Raw genomic sequence first — 17,806 nt, forward strand, 5'->3', positions numbered from 1 at the left:
TCTTAATTCATTTCTCTGTCATCACAAAAAGAAACAGTTAATAGCATATGTGATAGCAGTCATAATTTTTTTCATTGTTAAAATAATTACAGCATGTATATGATAATATGTGAAGTATACCTAGACTCAGTCATGTTGACTGCATTTTCATTTGTTTTTCAGTCCCAGCAGAAATCCGCGCCACCCCTCCCATGACTCCCCCAGTCATAACTGGTCAGTCAGCAACATTAAACTGTTCAGCTGACGGTAACCCTGACACCTTCACATATACATGGAAGGAAGGTAACAGGGACATCAACCACAGCGCAGAGGACCAGTACAGTGTAGCTGATGGTGTGCTGATAATCAGTGCTGTCAGGAGAGATCAGCACAACACTCAGTACAGCTGTGCGGTGACTAATAACATCGGCAGTCCGGATACAGCCTCTACAATTCTCAATGTGCAGTGTAAGTTCTGACATTTTGGTACCAATGTTCTAGTGCCTTTAAACCATGCCTTAATGCCAACAAGTTTCTGTTTTGTGTATTATGCCTTATTGTACAGACGGACCTGACGTTTCCAGCCCGGCTAACACAACAGTGACTGAAGGAGATGATCTGACGGTCACGTGCCAAGTCACAGCTAACCCAGCTGCCAGCAGGGTGGGGTGGACTAAACAGGGCAGCAGCACAGCTTTCTCCGACAGCGCAACCTTGTCCATTACAAGCATCAATCGGACAGCAGCTGGCGCCTATGTCTGCACAGCACAGAACACGTTCCACGATAGCAGCACGGGGACTGGGACTTCAAATACTGAAGTCGTCGTGCAATGTGAGCAGTTGCTGTTTCATGTTTATATTTTTGCCTCTAGAGACATGTCTACTCTTAGAGGACAGAATCTCAGGTGCGGGGTTAATCAATGTTATTTTTTTTTCTTTCACAATCAGACCCGCCTTCTGTAAACACCGTCAATGCTAACCCCAACCCAGCAGAAGAAAAGTCCCCTGTCACCCTGACCTGTACTGTGGACAGAAACCCTGCTCCAACCTCCATTAGCATAGTGAGGGTGGGGACTGGGTCTGTAGGTGACGTCACACTGGCCACGGGTCAGGGCATGATTCTGTCCCACACCATACAGGATGTGAGCTACACGGACACGGGAACCTACAGGTGTCAGGCTGGAAACGGGATCGGGAAGGCTGCTACTGACATGGAACTTCTTGTCAAATGTAAGTACTGTTTTAATAAGAATTCGGAGACCTCATACCTCCATGAAATACGCAATTATGCATGTGGCTTCCAACATAACATAACATAACATAACATAACATAACATAACATGCTATACTTGGTGAGAGGTAAATGAATTTGATACATTTTAAAGTTGAAAGTAAACATCATCGAACAAAAAATATGCAAATCATGGCAAAATTAGCATAATCGATGATAAGATACTATCATAGCCTTCTTCGTTAATTAAGCCTTCCATACATAGGTCAAATTATGTTATTTCGGTAGGCATGACCATCAACCGATATAACACATAGAAACGCATTTTCTTATTTTGCATATTCACGTGAAACAAGAGAGAGAGAGATGGAGAGGGAGAGGGAGAGAGAGAGAGAGAGAGAGAGAGAGAGAGAGAGAGATAAAAAGAGAGATGTCTATAATTCTTTTACACTTCCACAGACTCGCCTGTGTTCGTTGGAATTCAAGAGAAATATGCCGTAGCGATTGGTGACCCTGTGAGAATGACGTGTAACGTGACAGCCTACCCAACACCTGTGACGTTCTCCTGGTCGAAGGATGGTTGGAGTCTAGCAGGCAATGTTACTCTCACAAATGGCAGTTTCGACAGCACCCTGAGCTACACAGCAGTGACAGAAGCTGATTACGGCTTCTACAACTGTACAGTTAGGAACACAATAGGGAGTAGGAGTACTGTCATCGAGCTGGCAGCGGAATGTAAGTCAAGTTCAGTCTAATGTCTTTTTTAAAACACATTTTTTGAAAAGCAAAGCCAATTGGTTGAATCGGTCTATTCTCCACTTTTACAGACGCACCTGTATTCGTTGGAGTTCTGGACAAATACGCCGCTGTGATTGGTAAACCCGTGAGCATGACATGTAATGTGACAGCCTACCCAACACCTGTGACGTTCTCCTGGTCCAAGGATGGCGGGACTGTGCCAGGCACAGCTACTGTTACAGATGAAGATCTGGGCAGCACACTGAGCTACACAGCAGTGGAAGAGGATGATTACGGATTCTACAACTGCACAGCTAAGAACATCGAGGGGAGCAGAAATATTGTCATTGAGCTGACTGCTGAAAGTAAGTCTAGTTCAGTGAAAAGCCTTGGAGCAATTAAGCAAAGCCAAATGTTCATGTAAAACTGCAAACAAGAAGACAAGAAACCGTCCGCCTGGATATATATGGAAAGTACCGTGTAGCAAAGAGAATTCATTCCCTAAATGCAGGTTATTTCCCCCTAAATATCTACCATTCTTCAAAGAAGTTTTTAAAAGTTCATTTTTCATTTTTTTTCCACCACAAGGCGCCCCTGGACCTTCATCCGACCTCAAAGTCACCATGAAGAACTCTAGCCGTTATGTGACTGTACAGTGGACGGCTGGGTTTAACGGTGGAAGGGACACAGAACACACTGTGCAGTACAGGACAGGGGGAGGGGCGTGGCAGGATGGTGCCCGGGAAACTGAACTGGCCAATGAGAACCGTTCTCAGTACACGGTGACCTTCCAGCTCCCAGAGAAGGCCACATATGACATCAGGGTCATGGCTGCAAACGACATTGAGCCTGCTGCAGTGTCTAATGTGGTGTCTGTGACTATAGAAGGTTTGTTTGTACAGTACTCCCCACTTCTATAACAAGTAAAATGTCATTAGTACTTTCCCGAAAAGGTTAGTGACGTCAGAAAGAAGCGGTGTCGGTTTTTATCCCCCTAGCTAGGAACTGCAAGGGCATTGTTGTTGTAATATCTATTATATGTTTTTTGATAAAATTCACCATTATCTTTTATTAAAGTAATACTAGTCCAAAACTATAACTCGAGTTTTGTAATTCCAGGTGCCCAGATCATATATGGAACCCTGCCCCTCACCAGTAAGACGTTCAGCGTTGACCTGAATGATCTTCAGTCAACCACAGCACTTGAGCTGACAAGAAAAATCATCAATGAGGTAGAAAGGGTCTATAATTAGACCTATCTATTATTTGAAAGATGTTTGACTCTAAGTAAACGGTTACAATTTCACGTCTTCATACGTCTACAAAGGAATTTGTAATGCATCAGATTAGATAACAAATATGATTTTTGATAGGGTAGGGAGCGCTTCTTAATATGCTTGATTGTGGAAATATTCATTTTCAAAATGTGTTTTACTTAACGTATCACATTGTTTTTATGTCATGGGCGATTTTGATTGTCTTTAGATATATCGATTGCCTCTCATACATCTTGATTTTTCTGCAGCTGGACAATGTGTTTGTAGTCATTCTTGGTTATGAGAAATCAACCATCACTGGCTATAGGTATGCTGTGTTTGAGACACTATTGTGCCTTTTTTGAGAAATAATGGAACTTTATGCTCTTTCTTTTTTGTTGAAATCATGACCTGATCAATATTAGTACACACACCTGGTTTCAACTTTCTTTGAATGTTTACCTCACATTTATTTAACATCTAAACCCGAACTAAAACGTCTCTAAGCTGATCATGACATCTATCAGACATGCAATATCATTTTCTAAGTTACAGAAGTATGAGTTAAAACTAAAAATTGACTTGAATACGTGCGAAACGTGTGTTACAGTACAGGCAGTGTGGTGGCAGCGTTCCAGTCTGTAGTAGGAGAATCCGAGTCCGAGTCTGCCCAGGCTGCCTTTAGAACCAGCCTTAATGACGGACAGTTGGGAGACTGGACTGTGGACGGTGCAAAGGCAAGCATCGGGGATACACCTCCTACTGGTGAGTCTGTGGACTTAGGAACTTCCGGGTCGTTCCACACATGAGGCAGTTAGTTGGGACTAGCAGGCTCCGTCTTTAGGAAAGTTTTGATGATTTAAGGTTTCTTGTTTTTCCAATATTATCAACATTATATGTAACTTAATGTAACTTTCATGGTTTGATATAACGAAATAATTCTAATTTCATGACGTCATTGGTAAAAATCCAAGATCGCAGACAATATCATTAGTTTGCTATGAACAGGCTTTTCCGCATTCGAATTCGTCAATAACCTAGTATGTTGTTAGCAAAAAACTTTCAAATCAACATTTCTGATCTATTTCTATTGTATTTTTGGGGTAATAAGTTGCCAAAAAAATTGAAATGTTCAAAAAAAATTCAAAAATAGCGGATTCCAAGGGATAGCTAAGTACTTATGACACCTTTCTATGACGTCATTCTGACGTCAATTCGGCTACCATCGACAACAAAAGTATTGGCAGACTTTAGATACATTTTTTTGTTAAATTATTGGTTAGTACCTTTAAGTATAACAGAAATTTCCTATTTAGTCAGTTTTAGTCAATAGAATAACATCAATGACATCAGAATTAGGTTTTAATATGTCATATTGATACTCGAACTACAGGAGAGATCGAGATGTACATATACAACACTGCTTGCAAATTTGGAAACAAAGAATGGTTTAAACTCTGATACGTTAAAAAGAAGCTAGGTAACGTGCGAGTAAAAAAAAACACCCTTGGTGAAATACGTGACGTTCAATCGAATATCGGATACGCCATGCATGACGCGTCAAGGTAGCTTTTTGTTGCGACTAAAGCTTATTCTGTTTTGTCGAAAATGTGAGTTGACCTTTTCACACTTTCAATTTATGTCAAATATTGAGAAATTCATTTTTATAATGCGTTTTTATCATACAATACTAAGCAAGTCCATCTCAACTTACATTTCTTACAAAGGAGTTCAAAGGAGAGCAATGACTAATGATCTGACGTTTTACATCCTCTATTATTCTTAAAAATTTTCTTATTATTCATTTGGTTCAAAGTGGACGATAATGTGAATGGGTCCCCCCTCCCCGTTATCTTGTTTTGCGTCTTCATCCTTTAACATTGACGTAGTAGCTCCGTTTTACTGTAAAATCTCTAGGTTATATGTTGGCTTCTTTGTCAGTCACTTTCCACTACACACCAAATGTGCGGCTAATGTAAATCCCATAACACTTGCAATTTCGGGTATGTTAGGGGATTCTAGGCTCGTACATGCCATGACCGGAAAACAATGTACATGGCCTGGACACAGCGAATTTTGACATGTTTGTGTGGGCCTTGAAATTCCAAGGAATTCGTGGTTTTGTGCAATGCGAAGTTACCAATACAAAATGTATGTTTATATGTTTGGGCGGGACCGAAGCCATTGTGTCCCGTCCAAACATGCAAATATACATTTTGTTTTTAATCTTATGTTTCTTCAATAAATCTAAGCATTGTATACAATCACCAAGTAATGCCCAAAATGTTATTAAATCCCTCACAGGCATTTCATGGTTGTGACTGTAGTATTCAGATTAATGTGAAATATTTTTCATCCTTGCTCCCTTACAGCAGGTGGAGACAACACCATCATCATAGCAGCAGTTGTATGCGGGGTGGTCTTCTTGGCTATCATCGGTGTTGGAGTGTTCGTTTTTAGGAGAAGGAAAAGGAAGTCATCTAATAGCAAGTATAAGATCTATATCCGTTGGACAAGACTTTGTGCAGCAAGGCTTTGTTAATGTTTGTCAAATTTTCATGACTTCTTTTGAAAGTTCATTTTTCTTGACATTATTGATCACAATCAGCCCTGCATAATCTCAGATTTTTGCATATACCACAAGTTTGCTTCCTTTTCCGATTTTATTTACTATTCTTTCAGACAAAAAAGATGTAGAGCTGAAAGAAATGTAGGTTTGATTTATTTTCATTTTCTTTTATGTTTAATCCTCATGAGCTTTATCTTCTGTTATATTTGGAACCTTCAATGTGTTCTAAATAACAACAATATCATATCATGCATAGATCTAGATCTACACTAGACACCAACTAACCAGCCAACACATGTAAATTTTCATTATTAGTTTACTGCTGTCTGTTACCTAATATATTATCAATTCCTACCTTTAGAACCTGTTTTGATTCTTTTTGTTTGGAAGTTTTGCTCATTATCACATTGGAATATTTGTGTTTTAAAATAAAGCAGAGATAGTATATTTTATATCTTAGCACACACATGCGTATTTTAGATCTAGTCCAGTGTAAATTCCTTAAGGCCGATTCTGTAAAGCAAGGAAAATATAAGCTGGAGATTTTATAGCAAAACTTTTTTCTCTCTCGCTGTCACTATTTGCAGAATCACTCCTGGTAGATCCGCCACTAACCACGGTTTGGACCAAAGCACGGAAAACATCCCCGACTATGCTTACGCAGAAGTTCCCTCGAACGGGGAACTTCAAGGTAAATACAACCGTTTTCTTGTTTTAATGCTTGTTTTTTGGTGCTAATGTTTCTAACGTAGGAAGCCCAAACCCATGGGTATTGCTCGACCCTATCACCCGGTCCCCGATTCCCCCACCGCCCCTCCAGAAGATATCGAGGGTCCATACACCACCTCGAGCTATGGTAGGTCACCGCTGTCTACCTCCGTGTTGTGCTGTGTTCTCCAATACCCCATCTCCACATCTATGTACTACCAGTGTTTATAAGACCACATCAACTTATGGCATGATACTGTTTTCAGAGAAATTCAGCAACAGTTGTTGTTTTGTCTGACCATTGTCTGAATCTGTCATGTTTATTACCACTGACATAGCCCCTCATTCGTATACACATATGAGACAATGAATGTATAATTATTTTGTTTTCTTGTGTGTTTGTTTGGTCTTATATTTTAGAGACAGTTTAAGTTCCAGGGATGATTATTCGAACAGACAGAAATTGTGGCTAATATGCTACTCACTATGAATCATAGCAAAATGTATTACGTTAAGTGTGCCATTTAAACTTTAAACTGCAAGGTAACTTGGCCAAACTTCATTATCTAATCAAGTTCCAGTAGGTTGCAGTTGTCTAAATCCTTGTTGTACTGTGTTCCCAAATACACAACTCCGCACCTATGCATACTACCTGTTTCTAGTAACAGTTGTTATTTCAGCTGGCCATTGTAACTTTTTGTCACCACTGACACAACCCCACATTCTGTATACATGTATGAGACAACATTGACCTTGAATCTATAACTTTTTTTTGTGTCTGTTTCGTTTAATATCTTGGAGACAGTTTAAGCTATGTGATGGAGGTGGGGGATCGTGCAGACAGAAATCATTTATAATATTCTTCTCGACTCATAGAAAAATGTTTTAACTGAAGTTTGTCGGCCAAAACATTGAATTGCAATTCCCAAAAAAGTGGTAAAAGTAACTTGGCGTCTTTAATTAATCAATCTAATGGTTTGAAAAATCTTATTGGTTCCCTTATGCTTAGTTGATTCGAACCCTTACGATGACGTCCACTTTGAGCGGGATGAGACGAGTGGAACCGCAGGGCCTGTAGACCCCAGTGCAGAGCACGCTACTGTCAATAAGGAACGTGAGTAGTTTAAACAAATGTTTTTTCTTTGTTTACCTATTTGTCTACCCAGTAAATGGCAGCTGAGTATTGATGAATTTAAAACCTGGTACAAAAAAATTGACTGCATTGAACAAACTATCTATTCTTCATTTTGATATTCATATCTTTTTCGTCTGAAGGACGTTTAATTTTCATTCATCTATAATCAATATGTAACATAGAGAAAGGAGAGAGAGAGAGAGAAATCTTACAAGTACATAGATTTCTAAAACCCTATGTATTTCGAAAAAAAATATGAACACTTCTGGTCTAAGAGGATTTCAAGTGAGGGGGAGGTATTTGTGTGTATGACTATGATACGAAGGCCATAAAACAGCTCAAATCAACTACACCCTATATTACACAATTTTACAGCCCAATGCTAATGATCTCTGCCACATGTTTACATACGTGTTCACAACACAAAAGGCCTCGTAGGCACCGTTGTTTCGTTACAATGAATAAAACAATAAAAGGCTGAGGCATACCAATAACATAGAAAATGAAAGACTTTCATATGCACCCATGGGTGAGTCATGCCCATAACATAGAAAATTAAAGCAGACTTTAGATATACTGTTTGGAAAAGTCATGGCATTGCAAGCCATATCCATAGAAAAGATTGTGAAAGAATCCATTTACATGTGTTTAAGAAGTGATACAATGCATATACATGAGAAAAATGTTTTTTTTTTCAGTTTACGGAAGCAGCACTAGGATGAGTCATTCCTGAAAGTAAAAGCAGATGTTAAGGTCTGCCCCAAAGCACACCTGTTGTTTATACTGTTAGATATTGCATACACAATGTATGCAGGAGGACAAAAATAGACACAAATACTCAAGGTCATTAATTGCATAGGTCCATTTGTAAAATGAGAAGATACAATCTTGAAAATGAAAATTGCTCTCCGAAAGGCGAAGTCACAATAATTGCTACAGTAGTAGTTTTTACATTTAGAGAAATTCAGATATTCTGTTTGACAAGTAGCAGTTCAAATGTATTTATAATGAGCTAGCTTTCACTCTAAGCCAAACTCTGAAACCTGGAGCAGAGACAAGCCTTCAAATTCACTAATGGCAGCTATATCTAAAACCATTGGGTAGATAATTTCATTCATTATTCATGCATAGAGACTGTTATACGAGTATCTGACACTAAAATGCAGAGGCTCTGGAAAATATTTGATAATCTTGGAAGAGTGCCAGTCAGGAATGTATCACAAATGCCATGTAGAATATTGTAGTGAAGGAAAACAGCTTCAGGGCTGCAAAGTCTGGTGTGTTTGGAACCTGGAAGCATGCCTGGAACAGATTGCATGCTCTCTATGGGGTAAAGGGTTCAATGAGCTAGGGGGAGGGGCAGTGTGATGTGTGGATAATGGGTTATGGATGGGATGGGATGGGGTATGCAAGAACAAGGGATTAAAACTGTGGGGTCTGCGTTGTTGTTTTCCCAGTCACTTAGTTTTCTGAGAAAATGCTTTTGACTTACCAGGAGTCAAAGTTTTATCCCTGTTGATACGAGGGGGAGTCAGAGTAAAGCGCCTTTTGTACCGTCACGGCGAGCAAATTAAATTAGCAGACATGAACACAAATGCTGCGGTAAATGGCTATCATGTTCAAAGCACTTTGTGTAGATTTGATTGTAACTTGGGATAATGCGCACATTATTTTGCAGTCTTTCTACAAAACACTAATTACTGGTCTAATGCTGCTACGTTGTTGTTGCCCTGTTCAAAGTTTCATGACCAAGCGCGGGGTTGTTTGCTGGTCATACAGCCTCATATTTCGCTCATTACCAGCAATCCCTTTCCACGGCCTTCCTTTTTTAGTGCGACGCCAAAAAGCGACACACTTGTGTTGATACCTGTGCAGATAATATGCGAACAATGTTTTCAGTCACGGCAGGGTGATGTGCACACTCCAACCCATGACGGTCTCCCTTTTCTGGTTCTCAGCCAAAACACTCCACGTCTGTGCCGTCAATAGACAGACAATATTTACAGCAACTTCAGGATTGCGTGTACACTGGCGTGACGGTTCAACTGTTCATAAAAACTGATAACAATCACACAGGGAAGTGCCAGTACTGGGAAAGCTAGAGGCCATCTAATTAGATATTGATTCTGTATTAGATATTGACCAAACATCTAACATGATAAAATACAGATAGAAAAGTTGTTTGCAGATAACTTAGTTTCGTTTTCTCTTAAAAAAACAAAAACATTAGATGCAAAGCCTTGTGTACTACTTCATTTACTATTCTCTGCATTGGAATCTTCTCTTGTTATGTGAAATCTATTTATTCATTCATCTAATAAGAATTACCACATTTGTGGTCGGATTGACATAACATGTGACCATCACCTTTTCAAGATGTCCAGTTTTTATATGGTTTGATCCACTCACACCGGGAAGGACCCCTGCTTATTTCTATAACGTGTTCTAGGTGTGGCCCTCCTTAAACACGGGACCTCCGTTTAGTGTGCCATTAGAGGGACCCCCTAACCACACCTAGGTACTCATTTTCACCTGAGTGAAATAGGGAAAGTCGTGTAAAGTGCATTTCCAAAGGGCACAACGTCAACGGGACAAATCAGGGAACCCCGGATTCGAACCCAAGACCTCTGGGTTCTTGGCCAAACACCCTGAAACAGCGTCACCAGGAAGCCACAAAATCTAAACTCGGCTCTGATATTTACCTGTTCAATCGATCGCGATCAAAGCAACTTTAGTTATAAAAATAATCTAGACATTTTATTCAAACATCACTTATAAAAACTGTTTTGTCAACTGAATTTGAATTTCCAGCTTTGAGATGATATGCCTTTAGATAGATAAATATGAAAAGTCCATAACATAGCTAATATGTTTTACTTACTGACAACGAAATACATACCATCAAATGTCATAATACACCTGCTTCTAAATGTAAAAGAAATAATGTGATAATTCTATGTACGTTTGCTGCTGTGGAAAATATGCAAGATAAAATAATGTTAGACCATATTTAGATATTTTCATTTCAAATGATCAATACAGAGTGTTACTTTCTCCAACAGAAGACAATGGTACACCAAATCCAAGCACAGTCTACGCGAAAATCAACAAGGACAAAAAGAAGAAAGGTTTTAGTTACAATACTAGACAACAATGTTTTCTCTCCCTAATACTTGTACTTTAGACAGTGTGCTCAGAAATAAGACCTGTGTTTTAAGCTTTACAAAAGACCATACTACTGTATTTAATGTGGAAACAAAAATCTACACAAAAAGTTGAATATAGATAAATCACAGAACTGTAATATTAAAGTCATTATATTGAATACAGTGTCAAAAGGAACTTCATAATTAGTAGTCAAGAAATGTTTTCTTGTGTTCTCTCATCTTAGATAAAGACAAGCCTACACTGATGGTTGATCCAAGCTCAGAGTATGCCACAGTTGACAAATCCAAGAAGAAAAAGAAAGGTAAACACATTTGAAAGAGCAGCAATGACTAATTTGCAAAACTGGAGTTAGATCTAAACATACTGTTTTTGTAGCTTCAAATTCTGTTTTGTTAATGTTAGACGTCCAGGTAATAAGATACGCCGAAAATCGTTACTCAAGCAACTGGATTAAACTTTAAGCACCTGTTGCTTGACTAACGATTTTGGTGTAAATCGTGTTTGTTGATTATTTTGTAATCATGACACATGTAGCGTGATGATAGACATTTTTTGTGAAAGTTATAATTATTTGTGTATATGAAGGATTGTGATGTGCTCTGTTGTCCGATTTCATATCTTTTTTATCTATTTATGTTATAATACATAAACATTATCAGGTGCATCATCAAAGATGATAATATCCATGATAGCAGTATGAATAACAAAAAAGTGCATGTAAATGATAATTCCATAACAGTTACTATTCTTTCTTTCCCCCAGACATTCTTCCACCCCCTGAAGACACCAACGCTCAGTACTCAGAGGTCAAGGAGGGCAAGAAGAAGGACAAGAAAGGTGGGAGATCTTTGATGCAGTCATATTTTAGCTTACAATAAATATTTTACGTAGACAAGCATAGCATCTAATCATAAAGTTTTAGGGTTCGCAACCCTAGAATCCCAAATGTTGAGTCCATGGAAAAGGTAGCTTTTAAACGACAATTTCCTCACTCGGCTCCGATGTGTGTGTGTGTGTGTGTGTGTGTGTGTGTGTGTGTGTGTGTGTGTGTGTGTGTGTGTGTGTGTGTGTGTGTGTGTGTGTGTGTGTGTGTGTGTGTGTGTGTGTGTGTGTGTGTGACAAACTTGATTCACATTAGATAGGAAATCCGTTATAAGTTAGCAATCACATTTCAGAGTCGATGACTCCGCGTTTAAAATTCAGGCTTTACACCTCTGCACGACTCCGACACGCTGATAGGAATAGGGTTATTGACCCAATATGACGGGCTAAAAACGTGAGCCACAGCGGAGTTACCGAGAGCGACTTAAAAAACAGACGTTTCACCTCGACCGATGAAGAATTCCGTACCTTTCTTGACACGTGTTCTCCCACAGAGATCTCATATACAGAAGTCTGTTGGGGAGACATGGTCCGCAGTAAAAAAAAATATATATTGGACAACATGGAGAAAACAAAATGTTTGTAACGTGACCCTTCTATTTGTTGATAGAATCTGCTCCATAAAAACAAGCCTGAAAAGCTGTCATGGCGGCTTTTGTTATGTTCCGAATGTGGTGCTAGTTTCAGTGACACTGCTAGAGTCAAAGTTGAGCTAAAGTAGTTCGGGCTCGGGTTTGTTGAAAGTCTGGTGTTGTTGGCTGCCCTAAATAATTGATTGCACGATTTTCATTCTTCAGTAAATTAATAGGAAGCGAAGAAGGGAGTACTTTTGATAATTTCTAAACTGATCTTTTTAATTATTGGCCATCAACCTTGGGTGTATTTCATAACAACTAAATCCAAGTAGGACCTGTTTCCACAATATTACAAGAAAACAACAGGCCACCCCGCACTTTGTTATTGATTGTTTGGTCGGCCGTTAATACATGTGCATAGCGTTACCATGGCAACAGCACGCCACATTCCTACTGCATGAGACATGGCTGATATTTCCTCAAAATGTCAGGTTCAGGTCAGCAGGTAACGCTGAACAGGTGTACCCAGGTGTCAACAAGTCAAGAGTTTTTCTTTCTTTAATTGGATCTTAAACACAGAGAAAAGTCTTGGGTACCGGAAATCGCCGGTCGAAACGAAGCCGCACTACTAGCTACTAAAAAGTTTTACTTTAAAGACTTCTTTACATTTCTACCTTGTGTGCTCTCCCACAGAGATCTAATACACAGGTGTCACAAAACCACAACGTGTGAGAGAAAACAAGTTTGTTTTGTCAATAGGAACATAACAGGTGTTTAGCTGCGCAGAACTAACTTCCTCAATTAGTCAGCCGTCTGTCTGAGAAGAGGGACATTCTTCTAAACACCAATAAAAAGATTATCAGGATACAAAAGTGCATCATTGAAAACTATGTCCCGTTAGAAAAGTATTCCAATTCGTGATTTATGCTTCAAATATCTATGTAGAAAGGCAATGCGCATTAGAGCTGTAAACTTAAGTGTCAGTTTTTGAAACAAAAATAAATATCAAAACAGATAGCTCATATTTTTCTCCCAGGGCAGAGTGTTTTCTCCACAGGTATTGTTTGTACCCTGTCGACTTAACAGATAGTATCAAATGGTTAAAGCTATGACAGGGATGCATACCCTGGGGGTGTGGGATATACAGGGTGACACTGACTTAAAGGGATGGAAATCGTGTTTGTGATATCACAGACTTGAAGGAGTGGTCACCGTTTTCTTTGGAAAACTAGGTAGAAATTAAATCAATTTGTTGTTAAGAGGACACAGAAACACCTTTTTTTAATGATATGACATATAGGAAATGACACTGTTCATGGTAGTTAAAACAGTTTAAACTTCAAGTCAAGTCAATGCCTTTATTTCACTTCGACATGTGTGTTCGGCCCAAGGTCAAAGTGGAGGGGAGGGGTCACGGATGAGAGTAAAAAATATATCATATGTAGTAAACATTATTACAGTCATAACTAATAAGTAGAAATAGATGAATAGATATTAAGTATATTAATACAAAATTAAGTCCTTAGCCATTCAAGTCTGTGATCAAGTTCTAGTCGTGCCTGTTCCATAAGCGATTTGTGCTTTCACTGGATATACATTAATGTCAAACTATATTGGCAGATGCATTTCATATAAAGACATAAAGATAAGTGTAACTGCAGTTCCAATTTAGGGGTCTCATCTGTACAGTGTTATTTGTGGCCTTGGCGCCAAGCGAACCATGTTATATCAACAGGGCAGCAGGGTAAGCAACTTGCAAGTCTAACAGCATATTTTTAAACTGGTGTAACTGGGATTGTACATTTCTTAATGGTAGTTTTCCATGTACATTTACAGTTCTGGCTACAGGCTAGATGGCTGGTAAAATGTGCAAGGGTCAAAATACCGCTCATACCAGCACTCACGAGATAATTGTGACTGCCCTCTGCAAGCTATAGTTTCCGACAGTCCCGGGTACTCGCTGTGACCCAGAAAGGCGACCACACCTGTATTAAAGAAAGATGCACCCGCGCCCCACATGCTTGAGCCTAATGAGGATACGCATATATCTGTGAAGAATGATCAGGGTGATCAGATCAGTGTGAAGCTGTGAGGGAATAATGCTAGAAGGGAAGTTTTCAAGGTCACACAAAAACCTGTTGTATGTTAAACAGAGGCTTTGTTCATGAGCTAGAAATCCTGCTTGGAGACAAAGATAACGTTACATGATTTTCATCTTCTTAGAAACCCATAAAATTATAGTTTAACGTTTTTGTCGGAATATAATTAATGGCAGGGGTCTGTCAGTGTCAAGCTTGAGGGGAGAGAATGCTAGAGGAGATTTTCAAGGCCATAAAAACATGGTGTGACGTGATAGGGGACGGGGGCTCTATTTTCAAAGGCTGCGGTGTATGGATCACCACAGTTTCATCAGCTGTCACTAGGAAGCAGCGATGGTCTGAGCTACATGTATTCGAATCTCCAGCTTTCAGCTATAAACCCCAATTGACCCCAAACTTCTGCGATTAAAATGACCACATAGGTACAAAACACAGACAGCAGGCTGATTATAACAAAATATATTTTTTTGCAGTGCTTCTTTTTGTGTAAAAAAACTGTAAATCATATGTATACTTCTTACTAATGACGCCTTTTAAGGTTATATTTGCGTGTTCCGGTCTGCTTAACTGTAAGTTTATCATAAAGTGTGCCAAATGGCAAAAAAAGGAACTGGAACAAATAAAGATTTATTCAGACAATTCCAATCTGTTTTTTTTGTGCTATAAGACAATTTGTGCTATTTATAAAGGTTCCAGTTCTGTTACAGATTTTATTGAGAAGGGAACCTTATAAAACAAACCAATGTATAATTTCGTCATCTTGGTGTTATGATCTGCTGCCTCAATATGAATCTGTAAACTGCTATTCAATGCAAAAGCTTTGACCGGGATGCAGTAGTATTGTAGTATTGGTAGCACCAACATGCAGCATCTCCTCCTCCAGAAGTCATCTTCACCGAAGTTGCGAAGGATAAGACCAACAAGAAGGATAAGAAGAATAAGAAGAAGGCAACTCCAGCCAAGATTCCTGCAGTCAAGAAGGAGGAGAGACTTCACGATGACGTGCCAGGAGGTAGTTTTGTATTCATTTGCTTCTTATAATTGCAGGCAATTGTATGCTTTTTTTTAAACACAATCTCCTATACATATAGCCTGATTCCCTGGATTGCATGGAAGCGTTACAGTGTGCTTACAATTTGATATGCAAATGTAGATGTGACCTCCTGGATGTGACAGGCCGTTCAGTGTAATGTAACCAGCTGCTGCCGCGCCGCCGCGTGCTTTGGAAGCTGGTGTGTTACACGGTTATACCTGCTATATACAGATGCTTACCCCACCTGTTACCTGTTCCAGGTGCTGCAGCTGCACCAGCTGATGAGAATCCAAATGAGAACCCACAGGTGAGCTTAGTGAGATGGCAACTTTCCGTTTTATGATATAAATCAGGGCTCTAGTCACCTCTATTTTTGTTTCCGTCAACCCAATTTCCATTTAGAGAAAAAATTCCGTCATTGACTAAAAAAGCATTATCTGACTCATGTAATCGACATCTCCCCTCCCCCAACCCTTCATAGCGTCAAATAATACAAACACGCACATTAACAGTATAGATACGTATGAGCCTTTTCTTTTTATCTTCGCCGAGTACTATAGTACTCGGGGAAGATTATGTTTTTGGTTGAGCCAGCGGTCTGTATGTATGTCAAGAGCATAACTCAAGAAACCGTTGATAAATCTTTATGATTTTTGGTAGGTATGTAGTGGTTGTCCAAAGGAAGGTCAAGTTCGAAAATGGTTTACCTTACGTTTTTCAACAGTACTGCAGGGGACTTTTAATTTTTGTGTGTTTGTATGTAGGAAAAAAAGTGACGGAAACATTGATGGATCTTCATGATTTTTTGTAGGTGTGTAGAGGTTTTGGAAACGGAGGTAAAGTTAAAAAATGGATCCCCTGGCATTTTCCTTCGGTACTGCAGCGGGCATTGTGTGGATGTGAATTTGTATGTGGACAACATAACTCAAGAAGCTGTTGATGGTTCTGTATGATATTTAGTGGATGGGTAGGGTTTACACTCAGAAAGGAAGATCAAGTTCGATAATGGGCCTTCTAGCGGGTACCTAAGGTACTGCAGCGGAGCTTCAAAATTTTGGAGCATATTTTCTGAAAGTGCTATGGTCATGATTTTTTGTGTGGTAGATAGCTCATGCCACAGGAATTAAGTTGTGTAAGTTTGGGCCCCCTAGCGTCTTGTTTGGAACGGCAGTGGGTGTTTTGTTTTGACTTTCGGACATGAATAACTTGAGAAGGGGTCGACAGATCGTCGTGAAATTTGGTATGTAGAGAGCTCAGATGGTGCCTTACACAATAAATGACTAATTACGTAAATCAGGAGATAATCTGCATAATTAGTAAGGATAGTTTGTAAATCCACTACATTATATAATGGGGCATGTAACAGTGTTCCCGAAACAGGTCAACAGAGTGAGGGCCTTGCCTGAAAGTATAAATAAACAGATGGGGCAGTCTGCACTCCAAGCAGATGTGTGGGTCCGGTTGGTTTTTATTTTGTTCAGTTTAGTCATTTTTTTAATATGGCAGTAATGCAGGCAATGTACAGTAACATGCCTATAATAGTTTGTCCTTAAAAGCTAGGAACTTTTTTATGCTTCATCATCACCAGTTTAGAATCTGTTTCGTATCATTTACAACATGTTCGAATTTCTATCTTTGCTTGCTTGCTTCTCTGCCAGGAGTCGGTTCCAGAGAATGTGAAGAACCCAAAGGGACTAATTGATGCAGAGCTGAGTGACTTCGCAGTGAAGCCACCACCGAAGAAGCCGACTAAGTCCGTCCCACCAAAACCTCGCTACGAGGACGCACCGACGGAGTCGGCCACGATAAACTGGAACGCTGCGAGAAGACGGGCGCAGGAACATTCCCAGAGTGAGGGTACTATTGACGATGAAACACAGGTTACCATATGATGTAATAAATTACCTCCTGTTTGTGATCGTACACTTTGTCAAATATCCGGCAAAGACTTGTTTTAGAGTTTTAGAGTATACAGTGTATAGGTCCTGTCAAAGCTACATAATGGGACAGTACCGAAATAAAAGCTGTCTACTAACATAATTCATCCATGTTAATTCTCCTGTCCCGATAATAAACTGAAACTTTTCAACCAGTCGTCTTCGGAAAACTGTCTTGAACACCTGGATATCTGAAGTGAGCATACCTCGGGCAATACTTATGCTGCAGTAGTAAATCTCTTTAAAGTAACCGTTTCTTTCCGAACAAGCAGTAATATTCCCTGGAGGGATTATATTTATACTTAGTAGACGTTGTGCCGTAAAGAAAGGAGAATATTTTAATATTTTGCAATTGGATACAATTTGTAAGGAAATGGCGGAGAACTAGTACTTTTAAGCAAGAGTTAAAAGATTCTGTCTGTAACGCCATAACTAGGGTAGAAGTTTGGATGGAAAACTGATGTAAGGCCGCAACAATTTGCGCAGTGTACTCTGC

General features: G+C 39.4%; 1 long non-coding RNA gene across 1 annotated transcript; it reads left to right on the plus strand.

The window, feature by feature from the left end:
* Positions 1 to 15,253: 15,253 nt before the first annotated feature.
* On the plus strand, positions 15,254 to 17,462 carry LOC136424219 (uncharacterized). The gene is made up of 3 exons (XR_010753835.1): positions 15,254 to 15,352; positions 15,634 to 15,680; positions 17,032 to 17,462. It is a non-coding gene; the product is annotated as an uncharacterized lncRNA (long non-coding RNA).
* The last annotated feature ends 344 nt before the right edge of the window (positions 17,463 to 17,806 follow it).

Source organism: Branchiostoma lanceolatum, chromosome 18 (genome assembly GCF_035083965.1).
Source record: "Branchiostoma lanceolatum isolate klBraLanc5 chromosome 18, klBraLanc5.hap2, whole genome shotgun sequence".
In the NCBI taxonomy this organism is placed as follows: Eukaryota; Metazoa; Chordata; class Leptocardii; order Amphioxiformes; family Branchiostomatidae; genus Branchiostoma; species Branchiostoma lanceolatum.